This window comes from Lepeophtheirus salmonis, chromosome 3 (genome assembly GCF_016086655.4).
Source record: "Lepeophtheirus salmonis chromosome 3, UVic_Lsal_1.4, whole genome shotgun sequence".
Classification (NCBI taxonomy): Eukaryota; Metazoa; Arthropoda; class Copepoda; order Siphonostomatoida; family Caligidae; genus Lepeophtheirus; species Lepeophtheirus salmonis.
The window spans coordinates 9033916-9056852 of record NC_052133.2 but is presented as its reverse complement, the minus strand read 5'-3'; positions in this window follow the sequence as shown (position 1 = coordinate 9056852).

The following is a 22937-nucleotide window of genomic DNA, read 5'->3' as shown; positions in this document are numbered from 1 at the left end:
CGGAATAGAATTGAGGATGAACATCGGAGTCATTCCAACCTATATTTTCTTATACTACGGAGTGGGATTATTGTTTATTTCTTTCATCTCACTTCTTCTTGACTATTCTTAGAGGTTAAATAAAATATGTCGTAGAAAGAGAGATCGACTTTATGATGTTGCAAACTAAAGATGATTTTTTATATTCCAAAGCTGTTATTGTAACTGTTTATTCTTGAGAAAGGAACATCCAAGTATTAAATATAGCTAGTTCGTGAGCACATAAGAGATGGAGTGTAACAGAGAGGGTTTGCTCAGGAACTATAATTGTAAGTCCTCCTTGGACTTTGAGTAGAATTGAAGGTCCAAAGGGTGGAGTAATTTCACCCTTAGTGTTCTTCTTATTTAAGACGTGGTGTTTTTATTTATTTCCTTCTTCCCTCAGATAGCAATGAGAGTTTGCTTGGGTGTAATTTTGATAATTGTAAGTCCTTGCTGGACTTGTAGTAGAATTTAGGATCGACATTGGAGCTATTTTAGCTTATATATCCTTTCCACATAAGGAAAGGGACTTGTACTTATTTCCATTTACCTCAAGTAACAATGAGGGTTTTCTTGAGAACTATAAGTGTAAGTCCTTGTTGGACTTGTAGTAGAATTGAGGATTGACGTCCGAGTAATTGCAACTTATATGTCCTTGCTAAATAAGAAGTGAGGGTTGTGTTTATTACGGTCTTTGCAAGGAACAATGGTTGTTTGCTTCTGTTTCTATAAGTATGAGTCCTTGTTGTATTTGGAATATTATTGAGGAATGACATCCGAGTAATTCTAACCTATGTCCACTACTCAACTCCCAAAAATTCTTCAAATTGTCAGGATTACCACGTTCATTTTCGGTTTCTTTCATTTTTACATACTGTCAGAACATGTTTTATACAGGACTGCCTATACTTGTCTATGTAATATAGGCTCAACCTATTTGTTTTTCCCAAAAAGAAAAAATTTGTTCGATCTGTGACGGTTTTAGGGGCTTAGGAAAAGGATGTTGTGTTAATCTTTCAATATAAAAATGTTTGGATGATTAATCAATTTTTTCCTCTTTATTTTGGATCTGGTTTTTTATTTAAAAAAAACAAAAACAGTTTTGATTAGGGGCCTTCCTTCTTTTCAATTTGATATTTGTTTTTACCACATATCAATAATTTATTTATTTTTATTTTAAGTTAGTTTCTATTACAGATCCACAAGTCTTTTGAATACAATAAATTTTGCTTTCGCCAGGGAAGTGAGGCTGACCTCAAGCGATTTTAAGTTAATTCCTTATTTGTCTGACACGTATAAATATATCCTTTACATTTGTGGTTTACTTTATTATGTTGGTTTTTTTCTTTGCTCTGTCATGTTACTTTAAATTTTTTAATATTTGTATTATAAATGATGCACTTTTAACAAGAATGATGATTTTTATTCTTTTATAAGCATCAAATATAAGTCGACCTTTATAGGCTTTGTTTATCGCTGCTGGCCGAAATAAATGAATGAATAAATCTTTTATGAAAGTATGCTCCCTACAAGAAAGAGGACAGTTGGTCCATCTAGTATAATATGAAGATTGAGGAGCTTATCTTTCATTACGAAATTTGTTTAATAGATAAATAGAAGTTCCATATCTTATACAATTTTTTTTTATCTTTGGAGTTTGTATACAAAATAATACTAATACATCATTGTTTATTTTCCTTTGACGTCATTTTGTGTAGGTTTTATGGTCCAAACCTTAAGAAGCATCCGTATTAAACACAAAATTCGTCTCATACAACAATCTTGTCTTAATGACGTCATCAAGGCTGTGTCAATCTCATCCATATTTATTCATTAATTTTCAAAATAAAAACAAATATTAGGTCTAACTATTCTTGTCCATGAAAAAAGGTTTAAAAGTTTACTACACAAATTCAATTATATAAAAGTAAATATGTATTTTTATATAATATTAGTAAAAATGATGTAATATTTGTAAAAAGGATATTATCTGGGGGAGGGGGTTCTAAAATATGGGGCTTTTTAAATGATCAATAGCAGGTATGAGGCAATTTAACATATATTTTGTACATATAGATACAAATATTTTTATGGCCATATATATCAAATATTTAACTAGAATGAACAATTCATAGAGCGCCTAAACTCCACCTAAAATATAATGTATATCAATTTGTTTAAAAGTTATGGTCGATTGTGCATATTTTACACTATGTTACCTAGAAATTTGACGTTGACCTCTCAATATTTAATGGCTTATTACTGTGACCCAATATAATCTTTGTACTAAGTTTGATCAAAATCAATCTGTAACTTTTGCTGACATCCTGATGAAAAAATAAACAAACAAAGGAAAAAAACATAAGATCCGTTTAACTTCGTTAGCGGAGGTAATTATTAGTTTCAATCAGGCATGTGAACGTACACAAAATGAAAAACGTTCCATGGAACGTGTGCTCAATGAACGGAACGAAATGATTTTTTGGAATGCTGAACGATAAAAATTAGATTTAGCAAGCCCACAAATCGAATTTCCGGAAATCAGAAAAATTCTCCTCGAGCCGTCGTAACGATTACCAGCATCATTATAGAGGCTGGGAGCTTATCCTGGTTGACTGGCGGAACCTCATCGATCCTGTTGGTGAGGTAGTGGTTGTTCCTATAGTTTATCAACTAGTCCTGGGTCTAGTCCCCCCCCTCCCCCATATTGCTTTGCTGGGCCGCGACTTAAATCACCTATACTTGATCTTTTGGTCTCCATTTCGACAATGAATGATCCAATTTTAGTGAGTTGGAGCTCATTTGAGCACAAATATTCACGGAATTATTTTGCTAAAGTATCTTAAATCATAGTTTTCAAATGAGTCCTCCCTAACACTATCAAAGTGGAAGATGCGATTTAATGTTTTACAGTGCATATGGTATTACAGGGGTGCCTAGCTAAATCCAGACAAAATTCAATTGATAATACCACTGGCATCCTTGCACTGAGTTCACATCAGAGCATCTCAATTAAGAGGTTACACTCTTATATTTAATATTCTTCAAATTTTTATCAAAATAAACACTTAAAGTCATGGAGGAAACCAAAAGATCCACTGTTATTGAACTCACTCGTGCATGCCATGGATCAGTAGCTATCATCAAGCTCACGAGATACGTCAGGAGTACTGTCTATGACAAGGTTAAAAAATGAGGGAAAGGAGGAAAGATCCAGCAGTGATCGTAAAGTCACTCCTATGTGAATCAGACAATACTGGCCAGGATGAAGGGTGTGGCTTGTAGCATCATCCAAAAGGTATTTGGGGAGCTTGGTATTACCTTATACTTGTTGTTTGTTCGTCATCTGTTGACTGAGAAACAGAAAGAAGTCAGGTTGACCCAGTGCCAGACTCTGCTCTCTAGGCTCAATACGTCCAATGCAGATTCACACCATTCTTTCTCAGATGAGGAAATATTCAATATTGAACGCAAAACAAACTCTCAAAATGACAGATGGTTCTCACGTCCCAGGACAATTTCCTATCTCTATCTAGTATACAAATTTAGAAAGACACTTTTTAATTTTTTCCGGATTTTTCTCAGCAACCCTGCACCTTATGATTTGAACGTGGAACATAACGCCACAATACTCGAACACTTACAATAAACCCTAAAACCCAGTATTGGCTACTTCACTTTATACTATAATTACCATAATTATTTCTTCATCAGAGCCTAAGCTATTAATACTGACTATTAAAAATATTTTGAGAACAGATAACCCATTATAACTATTGAGCTAATATGTATATAATATAAATTATTGTCAAAAATTTGATGGTAACTCTAACTGAGCAAGATCCTCCATGGAAAAAATATGATTTTGGATAAAAAAGTAGTTTTTTTAGTTGCAAACTGAATATATGTTTATTATCATCTGAAGCTTTTATCATTATTCTTGAGAAAGTCGAAGTATAAGGTAAATGACTACTGCTCAAAAGATAAAAAGTAAGTCCGAAGACTGGTTGTGGTACTCTTGGACATCGGAGTCATTCAGGAGCGTCCGTAGAAGGAAGGCTGGAAAGGCTGTAGCTCCTCCATAAAATAAAGGTTTTTTTTGCTTCATTCTAGAAAATTTAATGTTTGAATTTTATTCAAAAATATAATCTAATTTTTCTAATTTTTTAATAAGAAAACTAATATTTTTCAAACAGCTATGGATTTATGAAATTTTCCAAAAGTTTAATTTTCTGTGAATGGTTTTAGAATCTTGATTTTGTTTTTCAAAAAAATTTAATTTTTTTTTTGAATAAGTATGGATTTTGTGAAATTGTTTTCAAAAAAATTAATATTTGATTTTTCTAACAATTTTTTGAAAAGACATTTAGATTTTCGAAATATTTTTTCAAAAAAATCAATTTTTTATGAATAACTGGATATTGAAATTTTTGTCGAAATAATTTAATATTTCATTTTGTTTTTCAGAAAAACTCTAAAAAAACACAAATGGAATTGGATCTTATTTCCTTTGACACCTCAGGACAGCTGAGCTACTCTAGTCCGAAACATTATTTAAGTTGTCAGGGTCACCACGAACCACGTTAACTTTCGGTTTCTTTTTATACCGGCAGTCATATTATTTTCAACTATGAATATAATCATGGCCCGTACCACGTAGATATTATATGAAATATTGGCACAATATATTAAAAAGGTCAAAGAAAAGGTCGCTGAATTTAAAAGAAACATTCTTTTCAAGATAAAAAAAAGGGTCAATAATTTATTTTACATCAAAAAATTAACTTCTTCACCAAAAAAATTTCTAGCATCATTCAGTTAAATATTTAATAAATGGGATTAGTTACTTCAAATGATCAATATTGAGGCACAGGTGTAACTCTTTTGGGTTCTTTTTCCTCGAATATGTCTATATTTAGTTTAATTACGTCTATTTAATTCAACCAATAGTCGAATGCATTGCCCTGAGTTATTAGGCGTCGATGAACAGACAACCCATGTTTATTAAGATAGAAGATAACTCCCCTAACAAATCTTCAGTTTTACTCTCTGTATTTAATGAGCACAAGTAGTTACTCAATACTTCAATGTTCTCTCCTCAATAATGATATAATGACAATAATAACAGCTTGCTCTTTTTTTCCAATCGTATACCTATAATGATCCAAACAGTAGTTTAGTATTTAGAGTGCAACCTAGCTGAGTTTTAGCTACACATGCTCGTTACTAAACCTCATCTAAAGTCTCAGTTATTATCTTTTCTTTCCTTTTCTTTTTTAATAAACTCCTTATTAAAAATGAATCCTCATCTAGTACATAAATTAATCAACACAAAGAAAAACAAACTTTTCTTTTTTATTATTACAGATTTTATTTTTCCAAAAGTCCCTCATTTCAAAGTTAATAATATAAAAATTCGGCCTGATATCCCATCTGTTCCGACTCTATTACTCCATGTGACACCCCGCCCGTAGTATCAACTGTTTAGACATGATTCGCTTGATAAAATTTTTGTACACTTTAAATCAATCTACAATTATACTAAAAATTATAATTATTATTTGCGATCGTAAAATCATATATTTCATTTTTTTTGCATAGACGTTACAACCTTAAAATAAATAGCATTTTCGAGATTATTTATGCATATTTGCTTGTAAATATAAAGTATTCAAGTAACCAAATATGTATATTTTGTCCAATATTCAAACTATTGGAAAAGTACATAATAAAAGATTGATCTTATTTAGTTGTTTTATGGGGGAGGGGGGTTGACAACAAGATATCTTATCTCTGAAAAGAGTAAGCTGATGTGGTTAGGAAAAGCAAAGAACATTCTAAATTTTCTCTACGCCAACAAAAATTCGAGCAATATTTTACTACTCAATTCAGATAAAAAAAAACTTCACTATTGATACTATTGTAAATAATCAGAACAGCTGTTTCATCACAACCAAACATCCAGACAATGTTTCAGCTTCAGCAGGATATGTCTTCAGAACAAAATCTCCAGATGGAAACATTACCTTTGAAATTGTGGAGTATGCCCTCCCATTTTTTGAGTGGAAGAAGCGACTCAATTCAGATCCTTACATCGAATTTCTGTAAAAGAAAAGGCTAACTTGGAGCAGAGAAATTTTTTGGGAATGTCTTGTTATCACTCAAGACCAAGATTGAGTGTCCTGAAAGACAACTTTACGTACTTTTGGGACCTCAACATGTGGTTGCCCTCCTCTCCAGACAAGAAATCCCTTGACATACTCTATCGTGGCATAAATGGAGGAAAGGGTATGTGCTACTCCTCAAAGGAGTATCCAGTCTCCAGAGGCTTCCATCAAGAAGGAGTGAACCAAACTCGAGTTTCACAACATAGTAAAGGTCTGGAGGGGATTTAGGGCTCGTATTGAGGCAATCACTAGAGCTGTATGATAAGGATATTGCAAATAAGTTGAGACAGGCACTATTTTCAGATGGTCTTGGTGAATAAATGTCCTCACAAACCTCATAATGGTGCAGGGCTTCAGACTAAAATACCATATTACTATGTATGTAGGGATTGATCTACCCATCTGTCCCATGTAAGGATCCATATAAAGTTTTTTTTATCTACAAAAACACCGTAAAGCATAGATAGTGTCTATCAAAGCTGGCATTGTAAAAAGGGTTTTTTAATTAGAAGGGGTCCTTTATGCTTCCTTAGAGTAGGGTTGTGTCAGAAATAAGGTTAAGTGACTTCATTAAGTCCTTTATGAAGTTACTTAACCTTATTTCTTTTTCTTTGAATCAATTCTTGTACTGACATTCCATAAGGCCAATAGTCATAAGGACCGAACCCAAGGACTGATGGGATCGGTTCTAAGACTGGGTTTTAATTAATCTGGAGGGAAGAGTGGTTTTTAATCTGCCTTGAGACCCCCAAGCTTATGTTGCACAACCCTTTTACCTGGAGGATAGGTTTTTCTAAGAAAGTTCTTTGAAGTAGCAACGGGGGTTTTTTGGCATGTCTGAAGTTCCCACGACAAAAATCACGTGTGCCAGAGGTACAGTTTGAGAAATTTAAAGGTGTCTTTTGTCTTTCTTGTAGTATATAATCAAATCAACTCTTGCTTTATTCAATCTAAAGTTATATTCCATTTAGGAAGTTGGAGTATTTAATTATCTGAACATGAGATACCATTTGAGGATTTAGTAAGTTAATACAATTTGAATGAATTGAATTAAACATCTGTTCTACTGAAAAAAATCTTACTAATTGTCGTGAAAAAGTCTTATAAATTAACCATGATTCAACTCAAGAGCCACAGAACGATTAAAAAAATGGGGGTAATGTTTCTATGTTTGAATAAAAAATAGCAACTTATTCAATTGTCTAAGAAATAAGAATGCTGCATTTTACATTAATATGCCTACATTGTCTTAATTATATATCACCCTTCATTTTGGATGTAGCATTGAGTGTGAATACAGGGTGTGTTTTATATGTAGCATCGAGCGTGTGTAGCTAAAGGTGAGCCAGGTAGTTCTGTAGAGAGTAAAGTAATCCCTGTCTACACAGTCATAACGTAATTTTTTTTTTCCAAGCTGTTATTATTTTTCTTTCATTCTTGAGGAGAGAACATATAAGTGTCAAGTAACTACGTGTGAGTGTGCTCATGAAAAATGGAAAGTAACCCTGATAATTTCTAGAGCAGTTATTTTCTATATTAAAAAAATAAAAAACGTGTGTCTGTTTGTCGGACGGCAATGCCGGGTACTATCTCCATTAATTATTATAATAGTGTATTTATATAATTTATAGCATTTCACTCCTAACTATAATCAAAGTATCTCCAAAGTAAAACAAAATTATACCCTCAATATTCATACATCATGTTGATTAGTGGTCCCTAACTTTTTGTAACTGCGGGACGATCAACGCTTGACAATTTTTCTGCACAACGGAAGGAGGTTTTCTTGAAATGATAAAAATAATCAATGCCAATTCAGAGTATATCCATATCTAACTTTATTATGACATTCCACAAACATGACAATGTTATTAGAACATTTATCTAAAATTACGCTATTTTAAAATCAAAAACTGTTTGTAACGCGTAATCAATAAGACCCCTGGGTTTTTTTTCTTTGCAACTAGATGGTGCCATCTGGGTCATTTAAAAATAAAATAGATCAGACACATATCCAGTTATTGTATTAATTTTCTTGATACTCTATTGTTAATTAATAAGTTATATCTATTTGAAGTTTTAAGAAACAAAGTGCTCAGATTTTGATGGACTACTTGGTATTAATATGGTCTTAAAAGACCATTCTTATAGGTCAGATGGAGTAATTGTAATACTATAATGTTCAGATATTCTTAAAGCCCACTCATTTGGGCACCCTGTACATTATAAAAATTACCTTTTCCACAAACTTGCCTAGGAATTAGGATGTATTTCATAGTATATTTTTATTCATTTTGATCACGTAAGTTTAATTTCTTTTTAAAGCTGAAGCATAGAACACATTTATTATCCAGTGAGTATGATATGTACTTCCCTACCAAGCTACCTTCCGTCTCAGGTTAAATACTAGGGTACTACTTTTTAATAGTAGGGGTGTGTGTGTGTGGCGTTTTCTCTTCTTTCTACTTAAACATCGTCTTCTTTTCATGTCCGGCCACAATATGAACATTGAAATTTCATATTGTGCTCCTGATGATCATCCCCTCCCCCCTGCTAACAACAAAAATAATATAAATAATAATGGTTGTTGTGAATTCAACGTCATTCAATGAAGTATCGCTATAATGTGCGTCCGGTCTTCCATTTTATAGAATTATACCTACTTTATTATAACTCATATAACATAACTATGTATATGATAAAAACAGTACTCGAAACAATAGGGCAAATATCAAGCCTAAAAAGTATATACTATCCTCAAGGTAGTATGACAGTTTGTAGCTTGAGAGCTTAATAACCAATACAATTTTTTTATAAAAAGTATTTTCTCCTAAAATAAGTGTCCAATTTGAATGGTAACCAATGTCAAATAAAAAAAAGTATTTATTTATTTCTAAAATGCTCAAAAAAATATTATTCTTAAATATAATAGCCTTTGGCTTTAATAACGTCCTCGACTTGACCAACAAAATGTGAGCAGGTCTTGATCAAACTTGTGTAATTTGGGCATTGGGGAAAAAACCAAAAATCATCAAAGTAACTCTGACAATTTAAAGAATGTTTTGGAGGAGATCAGCTGTGACAAGGGAGGAAGAGGAGGAGCTGGAACTTATCAAGGACTTTGGCAAAAATTAGTCCAACAAAGACTAACAATTATAACTCTGCAACAATTCTTCAGGGTGACTCTCCGTCTTTTATGAGCAAACACGAATGTTCAATCAAGTTTTGAACATAATTGAATGCAGTAGGAAATGAAGTTCACTACTCACGAGTTAAATAATAATGACAACAGTTGAGGAAAAGAAAATTCATTTTTCAGATTAACAAGTCCAAAAGAATTGGCCAACTCCAAAATACATATAATTTGCATCTGTATTGGTTACAGTCTCCAATGGTAGATTTTGGAATTCCTCCAAGATCCTGGACATCACCTGGTGTTTGTATTGCAGGTAATTTGGTGTCGACGAATTAACAAACTTTGTTGAAATTATATAACTCCTCAACAACAATATAGAGTATATAAAACGACTTCAAACGAAGTAGTGAGTTAAAAGATCTTCAGAACTAGCCCTTCGGCGTCTTCTCCTCCAAGGGCACCTTTGCCCTTGGAGCATTTATTCAAAGAGTTGGCCATGGATATCCAAGGATTGAGATTAAATGAAATAAGAAATGGTATTTTTTAAATAATTGCAGCCACAGTCAGTTCTACATTATTTATGTGACATTTAAAGAAAGCAATTGATTTTTTCATCAAAGGAAAAATGCCTAAAATGTTTTTATTACACATTTTGTTATCTGTGTATGTAGCAAGGTAAATAACAACATAAGTAGGCATGACATCTACTTAAAGTATTTCCTATGAAAATAGTTCTCTATGGATAAAACAAAATGAGTCCATAGATTCCTTGTGGCATCAGAAAAATACTTATTTATCTAATGGGGTTTTTTTTTTCCTGAAATAACCCTTAAAATCAAATATGTATATGGTAAACCCAGTCTCAACCTTTAGTGAAAGATGTGTCAAGTGGATAATGACACTTTGCCATTTGTGGAGAGGCCTAAGCAACCAATTTTTATAAGGAAATAAAACTATTTGTAGAAAAGTATAACTACTAGATGTCAAAATGTGATCTCAACGTAAATTATTCCCTATCAAGTTGTAATATATTTAGTGGAAATGGGATTTGTGTAAGAGCAGCGTAGGAAAGGGGGCAGCCTGACATATGGTATTACTGAATTAAAACCACTGTTAATATCAGCTACCTATTATATGATTTTGGGAGAAAAAAATGAATTACTGCTATTAAGACGAGACCCTTTTACATTTGAAATAGAATTTGTGCAAGGGAAATATTGTAAGGATATTTTAATTAATATATATTTACATTATTATGCATTTTCAAATCAATTTAGACCAAAGTTATTTGAGATAGAAATGCTAAAACACCCACGACTTCTAAAATTATCAGCAAAAATAAGAAGGATCACATGGATCAACAGTTTTTCCTTTTCTAATCGCTGAAGTTAGTTTTGTCTTTTAATAAATCTCTGGTTATTATATTGTTGTAGATAGTGACGAAAATCGTGTGTATTTTGGGCATGTTAAAAGAAAGAGACCAAAAAATCAACATTGTAACTAACAATTTGAAGAATGTTTTGGAGGAGAGCAGCTTAGCTGTCATGACCTTTCGTTATATTAGCTGCAAGCAGCTGTAAAAAGGAATTAAGGAGAGGAGGACCTTAACAAGGACATTGGCAAAAATTACTCCGATCCCCACCTTCAATTCTACTCAGAGTCCAAGAAAGACTCACAATTATAAATTTTATAAGTCTGCAACAATTATTGAAGGTTACTCTCCGTCTTTTATGAGTAAACACGTATGTTCAATCATCTTTTGAATTTACTTACTTTTACTCAGGAGTTAAATGATAATGACAACAGCTGAGGAAAAGCAAGTTTATTCTTTAGATTACCAATAAAAAAATACGGGCCTGCTAAATAATACAGACGATATACATTAATTATATTTCTACTTAAAAAGCGTAAATAATTAATTTCATATTAGATAAGTGTTATTTATCAACATGTTTGTTTACAAGAATGACTGAATGGTTCTTGGATTAGTGATATTTTTTTTAATGAAGGCTACTACAAGAAGGAAAATTCTTTTTTATTTCTCAAAACATATAAATTAATAAATAAATTCGTTAGAATATACCTGGCCTATACATACATATTTATATAGTTTAATTACTTTATCCTAAATGAAATTTTAATTACATTTATACGATAAATCATATGCCACTGAAAATGAGAGAGTCCAGGTTTTTGGATGAATCGGACGATTGTCATGGGCTGTACAGCAAATGGAAGAACCCCTATGTTAAGAAAATCCTTCAAAAATTATTATTGTCAACATATTTGCTAATTTATTGAATACTCTATGAATATCATTGCTCAAGGGTGCCCAATCCCCATCCTTAGATAAAGGCGCCTGATGGGATATTATCAAAATTGTAGGTGCTTCGGCGTCTGTGGTACTTTGAAGACGCCAATGGGTCTATATCGTATCTAATGATTATCCCACCAAAAACATGGAATCCAAGCTTAAACACCTCAAGTCATGAAAATTCATCCAAGGAAATCTACTAGGCTTTATCAGAGAGTTGAGCGGACTCCTTCAAAACAGTGATGAGATCCATTCGCAATGAGTAGGGAATTTAAATATTTACAATATAATGTAAAATAACTTTATTTGAATTTGTACGAAGTGTGGTATTATTTGATTCGGCCTATCCCAGTCTTTGGACCAGTTCTATCCGTCCTTGGACCGATCTTTATGACTGTCGGTCCTTTGGCCTGTCACTATTAAACAATAAAGAAATTAGGTTGTGTAACATCATTGGGGACCAAACTTTCTAAGTTTTAGGACTAATATGTTTGACTGAACATATCAGGACTGCAGTCTTTCGTCCTAAATGGGATGAGCACAACACTTAAAGTAAGTTTGCATGAAGGAGTAATGTATTTTTTTGGATTTTTAGATATCTCCTTAAACAATCGCACACACGTCTTGGAATAACATGTATATAAAAAAAGGATTATAAACTTTGTAGTTTTTTTCCCACAGTTGTTTTAACTTCACAAAAGGAAATAAATATATAGATATGATGGTCAAGATCCCATCTCTTTTCTCCTCAAGAACAAATTATGAGTTTTTATCGTTTAAGGAATTAATCAACTACGAACGATGTTGATGATATCTGTTTTTTTATACCTACCTTTAGAGTTCATGTTTTTTTCCAAAAAATTAATATTTGAAACGTTTTTTCCAAAAAAATTATTTTCTATGAATAGTTCTGGATTTTTTTTATTTTTTTTTCAAAAAATTTAATATTTGAGATTTAATTTTATGTGAACAGCTATGGATTTTTGTATTTGTTTCCAAAAAAAATTATTTTCTGTTGATAGCTAAATATTTTTGAATTTTTTTTTCAAAAATTCAATAATTGAACTTTAATTATGGAATTTTTTAGTAAACAGCTGTGAATTTTTGAATTTTACTTTCCAAAAAATATAGCTTTTTGTGAACTGTGGATTCTAAATTATTTTGCAAAAAATTTAATATCTGTATTTTTTTTTTCAAAATTAATATTTGAATTTTTTTTTCAAAAAGTTAATATTTGAATTTTTTTGTCCACAACTGTGGATTTTTGTAATTTTTTGTAAAAAAATTTAATTTTCTACAGGTAAGTATAAATATTTTGATTTAAAAAAAAAATGTAATTACTAAAATTTTTTCCAAAAAAATTGAATTTTTGTAAACAGCTATGGATTTTTGATTTTTTTTCCAAAAAAATTATATTTTCAACGGATAGATATGGATTTTTTAAATTTTTTTTCGCAAAATATAGTTCCAAAAACCAAACCTATTAATATATGAAAATGACTGTCAAGATCCCATCTATTTCTTCTCAAGAACAAATTATAAGTTTTTTATCGGTTAAGGAATGAATCAAATACGAATGATGTTGATAATATCTGGGTTTTTTTTTTGTTATTTTCATTCTTGTAGACCTCCCCCTAGAGTTCATGTTTTCTTAATAAGATAATTATCATGTTCAACCTACACTAACAGAACATAGGTATATTTCTTTATTGTTTTTTTATTCTCCTTACCATGTACATTCAACGACCCAACAACTCTTTAACTTCTTGACCTTTTGTGTATGTACATATTAATATATATTAGGCTGGCTCGTATCTCAACGTACGTTTTCCAAATTTCTATTAGGACTAGTGGGAAAAAAGTGTACGTTCATACGAAAATAAAAACTGTGGCCAATCAACACAATAACAAGTTTGACTGATTTTTTCACAAAATTGAGTGTGAAGGAGAGATGGAATCGGTCTAGGCCCAAATCTTCCATCCTCACATTAATTTCTAATGCCAAATAATTCCTTTACAACTAATTGAAGACGTCATTTTCGAAATATATAAAAAAAAACTAGCATATTTTTTTAAAGAAAATTTTATTTTCCTAAAAATAAGCTCCCGCCTGTAAATATATATATATATATATATGATCTTGCAGTTTTTTGTATGATATTTGAGTTCATCAATTAGTTATTACATTCTGATGTTTTAAATACATGTTTCATGAGTATATGTATATTAGAATACTTTTATTGTAGAGATTATCATATTTTGGCCTTAGACCTGACACCTGGTAGCCCAACTTTGCCCGAACACCGATATTCTCTAGCCCGATCCACCTCTGTATTGAGTAAATTTGTATTTTTCTGTGAATTACCCTCAATTTCTATCCTTAAATTATTCGTATTAATCCTATGGGTGTGTCGCAAAATTGATCTTCACAATATAGGAAGAAGAAATTAATTGACTGTATGGTTGAAAAGGCCCGTCTTTGGGCCAATATAAGTCTCTTAAATGCAATAAAGATTCTTCAGTAGAACCAAAATTATTGAGTGTTTACACTCATCCCAGTTGTTTAAAAAATGGGAATAATTACTTTCTACATTTGAGTTCAATAATGTTATTATGTTGACTGACCACATATCACATTTTATTGGGCATACACTTTACTCTAAATCCAGTGGTACATCTGAAAGGAAAATTTACTTTTATCAACTGTACCATGTTTTTATCTTGTAAGAGAATTGATAACTTTTTAAAAATGTGGCGGGCACATTAATGATCAAGAGAGCTCTACCATACATTTATTTATATAAATAGCTTTTGATTAAATTACATGTTTAATTAATCAATTATATCTTGTTGAAGTTTAAAATTCAAAATGTTAATATTTTAATGGACCACTCAGTATATGTAGCTCGTATGTATGTATATTTTACATACAGTCCAATATTTTATAAACGTATTTGAATCAATTATAGGGACTTTGTATTGAAATTAAGCAGATGAGTTGCGATACTGATTAGTTGATTCAATAAATTTGAGTATACAAACCCCCCTAATATAATATATTTAGAGAATATCTTTAAGGAAGTCAGTTTTTGTCTTATGACCCCCCTCCTTCGCGATTGAAAGAGTGTGATTGAAAAAGGAGCTCTTAAAATGAAAATAAAAATTGCTTAGAAATACTTACTAATAATAATTATATTATTGCGATCGTTCTTGACCTTGAGATGGACGTTAATTGTTTTTTTTTTCTTTTTTCATTTGTTTTGTTGTTTTCCTAGGTTGGTGTTGTCTTTTAAGATAATAATGTGGAAGATGAATGTGTTGTGTTGTGCCCTGTGCGTCATGATGGCATTCATTCCCTTCGTCCAATTACAATAATTACAATGGAATTTCTTTTGTTTTTGGTTAGACTCCTCCAAGTCCGAGGGATATCGTATTGTTTATAACTTAGTAGGTACATATTAGTGTTGGGCTTCGGTCGGAAAATCTTAGACCGGTATGAATCTTTCTGGACCTAACTAATTCGCTCCTTTAAAGAATTGCAATCTGTAGCGGGTGCGAAGAAACATTCGCTTTGGATCGGTTTCATTTGATATTATCTTTCTCCTTATCAGTGGTCTGAACGTTGATTGGGCGAATTAGAATGACCTCATTTTACACTGTTAACAATTCTCAACAATTATTGAATAATAATTCCAAAGTGTGGATGAATCAACAATTGATTATGGGCCGAAGTTCGGTGTAGATCAGTCACAAAAAAATGTTCTACTTAAATCACAGCGTTACCCTAATATCCCAAAAGCGTATTTTGTTGTAAGCTATCGATTTTTCTGTTTCTTTTCTCCTAATACATGGGTTGAGCGTTGATGATTTGAATTTAAATTAGCTATCGCTAAGCTGTGAACAGTTTTTAACAATCATAGAACAATAGTTTCATAGTTGGGAAAAGGAATTGGCTAACAACTAATGGATTTTGGGTTTTTTTCTGGGTTTTTTTTTCGGGGATAAAGAATAAACCTAGCTACGTGAGATTGTTTTTAAAAAAATCGACTGAATTGATCTCATTTAAAAATCTACACCGTTTCTGTAAATAAAATGTTCATGACGTCAGTTGTTTCAAAATGGTGAACATAGACCCTACAATAACGTATTATGAAGTTAAATGGGACATATACATCATATTTGTAAAACTCAAAAATCAGGGGTACGGGGAAAATTGGTACATAAATTGTGACCCCAAAAATCGGTCAACGATTTTAAAACAATAAAATTTCGGCCTACGGTGAGATCGCGGTTCAAGCTCTTATTATAATTATTTTATTATTAAGGAGGGAAATTCTAATTATTGAGTAGCTACGTGTGAGTATGCTCATGCCAAAAGAAGTGTAACACTGAGGATTTCTTAGGAAGTTATCTTCTATTTGCTAAAGAAACGTTGGTCTGTGTGTTGAAGATTGATTTATATGGACAATACTGGGTACTAAAAAAACATTGGTCCACGATTTGGAAAACTATTAAAATTCAGTCTACGGTTTCAGATCGCGGTTAGAACCGAAATATAGGTCCAAATCCGTCTAGAAAAAATAACTTAAGACCGAGCAGGAAAACTATTCGGGTTTGACCCGAGTCTCAACACTAGTACATACCAAAAAAACAAATAATAATAACAATAACATGAAGACTAAGAATATGCCTCCATCTTGCATCAAACACACACATCTTAATGAACCTTAAATAGGTAAATAAGTAAATAAATAATTAAGTAGGTTACATTCCAATCATTTTTATGTGGATATCAATTAGAATCATTAGCATGAATACTTCTATGTAGATCCCCGATCCCTCATTAGTACTAAGAGGTCATTCAAGGTTAAAGTTTTTTTTTTTTTTAATGTAAGAATATGAAAAGGCTAATACTGAAAAAAGAAAAAAAAATATTTTAAGAAATTTCTAAATATTTTTTATATAAGAAGTAGTAATGTAATGAAGGATTGAAAGTGTGTACGTATAACAGGAGCACTTTTTCTATTTATTTTTGTTACTGGTCTCTTCTGTATATCACAATGAATGCATGTAAATATTCAGATTTGAATAAAACATAAACGCTGGTATGTTAAAATGAATTTTCTTTGTTTGTATTAGTGAGCACTCTGAAGACTGAAGTACTCAACCTAATATGTTAAAAAATGTAAACTCTTATTGTTATTATTTCATTCTTGAGGAGGAATCACGCCATATGAATTGATATAAGTATTGAGTAGTTAGGAGTGAGTTTGCTCGTGAAAAACGGAGAGTTTCACTGATAATTTACTGGGCAGTTATCTCCTATATTATTAGAGCAAAATGTGTCCTATATCTAAGGCCTAATTACTGCGGCCATTCCGGGGAATACTTTTCATACATTATAATTTGTTATATCTTTGGGCCCTTCTATTAAAATAGGTCCTTTTTATTTTTGAAAGACCTTCCCGATTGGGTGGCTTACTTTTATCAGCTCAAATATGAAATATGTGTTAATTGTATTGTCTTAATCATTCAAATTTCCATTACTTACAAATTGTAACATGGGTATCAAGAAGTAAGGAAATGAATAAGCGAGTGGCGGCTGCAGTAGGTCCTTCTGTCCTCATCCCATTATTATTTTATGATCCCCCATGGACACATCATAAAAAGTTGATTAAAAGAAAAAGATCTCCTTCTTGTAAATTGTAATATTATTTAGTACGTTATACAACAACAACAGTTGTTTTTGACAATTTTATTATTTATTGTCAGTCCAGGTTAGGATCAGTGGTGACCAACCCTGAGCCCCCCCAAATGCTCTCAAAAAACCAATGCCATAGGACCATAAATTGATTTTGATCTTATGGAACGAGGAGAAAACATATTAAGAGCCTTTAATAACACTAAATGCAACAATTTTCTAAGCCAGTAGTCCCCAACCTCTTTCTAATTGCATGTCCGGGGGGGAGGATGAAATAATAATACTAAACGTGAATCCACCGTGACATTTAGTTTAATTTTTCAATTTTTTTTGCGAAAAATTAAATTTTCTGTGAATAGCTTTGGATTTTCGAAATTGTTTTCCAATAAATTAAAATTTTGAAAGTTTTTTCCAAAATTTTATTTTTGTGGATTTTGAAATATTTTTTTCAAAAATTTATTTTTGTGGATTTTGAAAGATTTTGTTAAAAAATTTCAATATTTGAAATTTATTCCAAAAAATTAACTTTTTTGTGAGTAGCTAAAATTTTATTATTTTAAATTTAATTTTTGAGTTTTTTTCTCCAAAAGACTCAATTTTTTGCGAAAAACTGTGGATTTTTGAATTTTTTTTCCAAAAAAATGATATATTTGAAATTTTGTTTTAGGACATATAGTTATTTGTGAATATCTGTAGATTTTTGAATAAAAAAAAAAAAATAACAATTCTTTATAAAGAGCTATGGATTTTGAAATTTCTTCCAAAATATTTAATTTTCTGTAAATATATGTAGATTCTTCTATTTTTTCGAAAAAAATTAAATTTTTCTAAATATTCCCCCCCCCCCAAAAAAAAAATATATGATCCTGACAATAATCATATATGTATATCCTATTGTATATTTCCGGCGGACCCTTCCTCATAATTGATCACGGGTCATCATCAAGTACATCAAAAATGGTCAATTATATTATTATTACAGTACTTATGTACCAATTAAGAAGAAATAGAACCAAGGTATGAACCAAAAACAAAAAAGAATGAAACGCGCAGGTGATAAAATTTTAATAAACATCCCTCACATCATCTGATGGTTTGAGCTTTTCCTTTCTTTTCCTTATTCTTAGTTAGTTCTGTTTTTATTATTGTTATTTTAGACTCGTACCATTTCCGATTCTTATGCTGTGAGTATGTACGCGTGGCGGAAAACGCGAATAATTATGATCAAACTCTTCCTACGTTCATGAAGAGCGGATGTTGCTTTTCATTTTAGAAATCGCGTTTTATATATATATATATACGTTATAATTAATGTCAGAGATCTTCATAAGATGACATTAGCTAAAATGCTTGAAATGTTACTGAGTTTCTCTTGGAAAGAGGGGGGAGGAAGCCATGTGAGGGGGGGGGGGAATAACAACAACGTCTTTGTACATTTATTATATAATGTAATCTAAATTATTATTTTAATAAAAAAGAATATAATTATACATCTTGGAGACGCGTGCTTTTTTATTATTTTTTCTAACAACCTTTTTTTTCTTTGACGAGTTTCTTATTCATTTATTTACGAAGAAGCATTTTTATAAGGATCATTCCTCATTATCTGACTATATACATATATTGTATATGCTTCATGCACGGAGGAGTCAAACTTCCCTCTCTGCCTCACCCAGTTCATAAACAGTGGTTGTTTACCATACCAGTCCACAAAAACAACAAAATGTAAAGAGTTGACAAATATAGTTTTAAGACTTGACTTACATATATATACACATGAAGTACATACGACATCTGTCTCTCTTGTTTTTTTCTTTTCTTTATATAATATATATGTTGATATACAAGGTGCGGAAGAGAACTTTTCCATGCAAAAATTACTACTAATTAAGTGTATATTGCAAAACTCTAATATTGACGAAAACTATGTTATGTGTACCACTACTCTTGCCAGGTAACTCAACATTGACAATGGAACATTTGACTGACGTCATAAATTATATCATATTAAAAAGATACACACCTCACCATCTTTGAGGTTCATATTCTTGCAACAAAAAATCTACAAATTTCTAATACATCTTGAGGAGCCTTTATCAAATGGCTTTAGGAATAGGAAAACCCTTAATAACTGCATTAAATACCAGGGTGTCCGTAGGATTATGTTTTTTTGGGTTGGGGACTTGGTGTTTTTGAAAATTTTTTACTCTGTTGTATAATTTGAGTCAAGTCAAAATTCCTTGATTTGGGATGGGGGAAAAACCCCCGGAGTACTATTTGATGACAATGATAAATAGTAAAATAATTAAAGTAAATTGTACTAAAAATCCTTATGAAATGGATATAATTTTACTCCTTTTTTTATTACCTATTTAGGGACGATAAAACAAGGATAATCAGATACAAATATATTCCATTGTAATAGCTCATTTATTATCTATACTATGGACATATGATTGCATAACAATGTAATTTATTTTTTATGGAGATTAGTTTAAGATATTTAATAAAAGGTGCAAGATGATTTCTTTCCTAATAAAAATTCATTCCCTGTCTTTTGATTCCTAGTAATTTCATTCCCTATAAAATTAATCCCTTGACATTTCGATCTCGCATTGAAGAGGGATATTTAGGGAAGTCATTTGGTGTATGTTTCTAAGCTACTTAGCTGTTTTTGTGTAGAGTTTTAGAGGGAGGGCTGGGCAGTAGACAATTGGCACTGGATATGAGTAATGAGTCATCGATAACAAGTGACTGATTGGAGACGGATTTATGTTATTCATACTTTGAGAAATGGAAGAAGAAGACGACGACTATCGGGATTTACTTCTATTTCAGAAGGTACAAAAATTAGCTACGGATTGGGATACCATTCTTACTCACATTAAGATTGCTCATGACGTCATTTCTAATCCATAAACACCATAAATCATTTATATCCGTCTCCCATCCATCACTAGTCATCACTCATCCACGGTGACGATTGCCACTGCCCAGACCTCCCTCTAAAGCCCTATATAAAAACAACTAATTAGTTTAGACACATATACCGTATGACGTCACAAAATATCCCTCTTCAAAGTGGGATTGAAATGTCCGGGGATGAATTTTACAAGGAATAATGAATTTACTGGGAATGAAATTTATATCAATTTCATCAAAAACATAATGTACATTGTAACAGGAGTATTTTTTTCATAATTTACCTTAAAATATGAACTATTATTCCTCCAAATGTCCTCCTTCTGCAGCCACTATGGCCTACAGAAAGTGTGTGAAGGACTTACACACCTTGGTGATGGAGTCATTGGATATATCAGCCCAGTCCTTCTCAACAGAGGCCTTCAGGGAAGTAACATTGTAGTGGGGGAAATTGCAGCCTTTTGCTCTCCAAGACGTCCCATATTCCAGAGTCCAATGGGGAGCAGTACTGTGATGAGAGGGGCCACAAATTGGTGAGAAATCACTTTGCGCCAAGCTTGAAGTTTTTATGGTTTCAAGTCCTGAGTCTTGTTGCCAACAGTAACACACTTCAGGGTAGTTGGCATCCAAACAAGGCTTCTCAACCCCTCACAACAGAGTAATGGGCGCGTAGAAGATCCGTAATCCATTGCCTTTTTGTCTCCATTATCGTCGTTGTTTGTTGACGGTTTGCAACCAATGTTAGAGCGTTTGAAAGCTGATAAATGTGAAATTTTTTTTTAGTTACTCAACATCGATTGCGAGTAATATTTTTGTGAAGGGTAGCCGTTTTTAGTTGATTCTGTTTTTGTTTACATCTCAGATAGCGCTCGAATAAAAATAAAGAACAAAGGTAAATTCCCTCCCACACCCTGTATATGTTGTATTGTTAGTAAGGAAGGAGTCACAATAAGGTCTATGAAAATAAAAGTTCATAGTATATACAAACCAACTACAACAAAATACTGATCGCTGCTCATTTATATAAATTGAATTTTCAACTTTCCTTCTGAATGGTGGTTCCTTTGGCCTTACTCTCTCATACATATATATATTGTATTTCTGTATATACCATCTGCTAGACTTTAAATTAAAAATATATATATTATATAAAGTCGAGGGAAATTTTTCATCAAGACGAGGAATGATTATTATTAGCTCTTTATTATTATTTGATGCGGGTGTGATAAATTTCCCCTGGGCATAACAACAAGCATATATGTATAACAACTACATATGGTAATGTTCTCTTGTGTACCTATACTTGGAGGTGTATATAATATGACCTGCTCGTATGTACTAAAAAAAAAGAAACTGAAACTGAACATAATTTCAAGAATGTTTAAAAGGACACCAGCTAAGCTGTCATGACGTTGTATTAGACTAACTACAAGCAGCTGAAATAAATAAATGCAAATCCCAATCTTAATACGTAAGTACATTTGTAGGAATTACTGCCATGTGTAAGACACCAAGCATGTTAAAAATCCTGATGCCGCTCTAAAATAAACTCCAGGAATATGGGTTGATTAAGGCTATGGCAGGACCCCAAAACAGATCAAAAAATCGTTAAAAATCATCGCCAACACTTCACAAAGCATTTATACCCCCTCCCCCTCTAAGTACTTCAAAATGAACCCCATGACATGGCTTTTAACCTGCTGGTTGCCTTTACAGACAGCAACCTTTATCGATCCATCAACCCAGGGTTCATTTTGAAGTATTTGGAGGAGGCCCAAATGTTTAGTGAAGTGTTGACGGTGGTTTTTAACCTGTTCGGTGTCTTTGTCGTTCCTTTACTCAATTCATGGTCTCGGGGTTCATTTTGAAGTATTTAGAGGGGGCTGAAAGTCTTTGCCAATGTACAGAACAAGTTTTTTGGCCAGAGGTATTTTGATTTTGTTATTAAATGACAGGAAAGTTTCCTAATGCTAAGTTTCTACACTAGGAATTTTCTCAATGTGAATTTTTGACTGGCAATTTTCTCCAATTCCATTTTCCAGGGACGGTCCTGATGGTATGTTTGAGCTTGGATGTATTGAGCTATGAGTTGAAGGAAATAAACACAAATCCAACTCCTTAATTAGTAAAGACATAGACAGGAGCTCCAGCGATGACTATTCTACTCCGAGTCTATGAAGCAAAGCGTTTACACTCTATACTTTTATATTATCTCTTCAAGAATTAAATAATAGAGAAAACTGCTTTAAATAATTACTGCACTAACTCTGCAACATTTCCGATGCAACTCTACAGCTGACTTGTAATTAAGGATGTAAGAAAAAGCCTTTTTCTAAAAAGGAAATCATTACTCCCTTGGAGGGAATCATCAAAATGATGAATGTCATTAAGCTGTTATGACCAAAAAACAAAAAAAATATAATAATAACAAATAAATACCATGAGACGCAATTCTAAGAAACAAAAGAGGCGTCAAGGACACGCTATATGAAAGAAACACGGCATATGATCATTTACACACATTCAAAGACACACATAATATGCAATTCATATCCATGGCTAGAGAAGACATGAAACACTGTTATATAGGACTTACCTACAACTTTGATAAAGTCCACTACATTTATATATATATATATGTTGTACTTTAGGATATAAACAATCTTGACTAAAAAA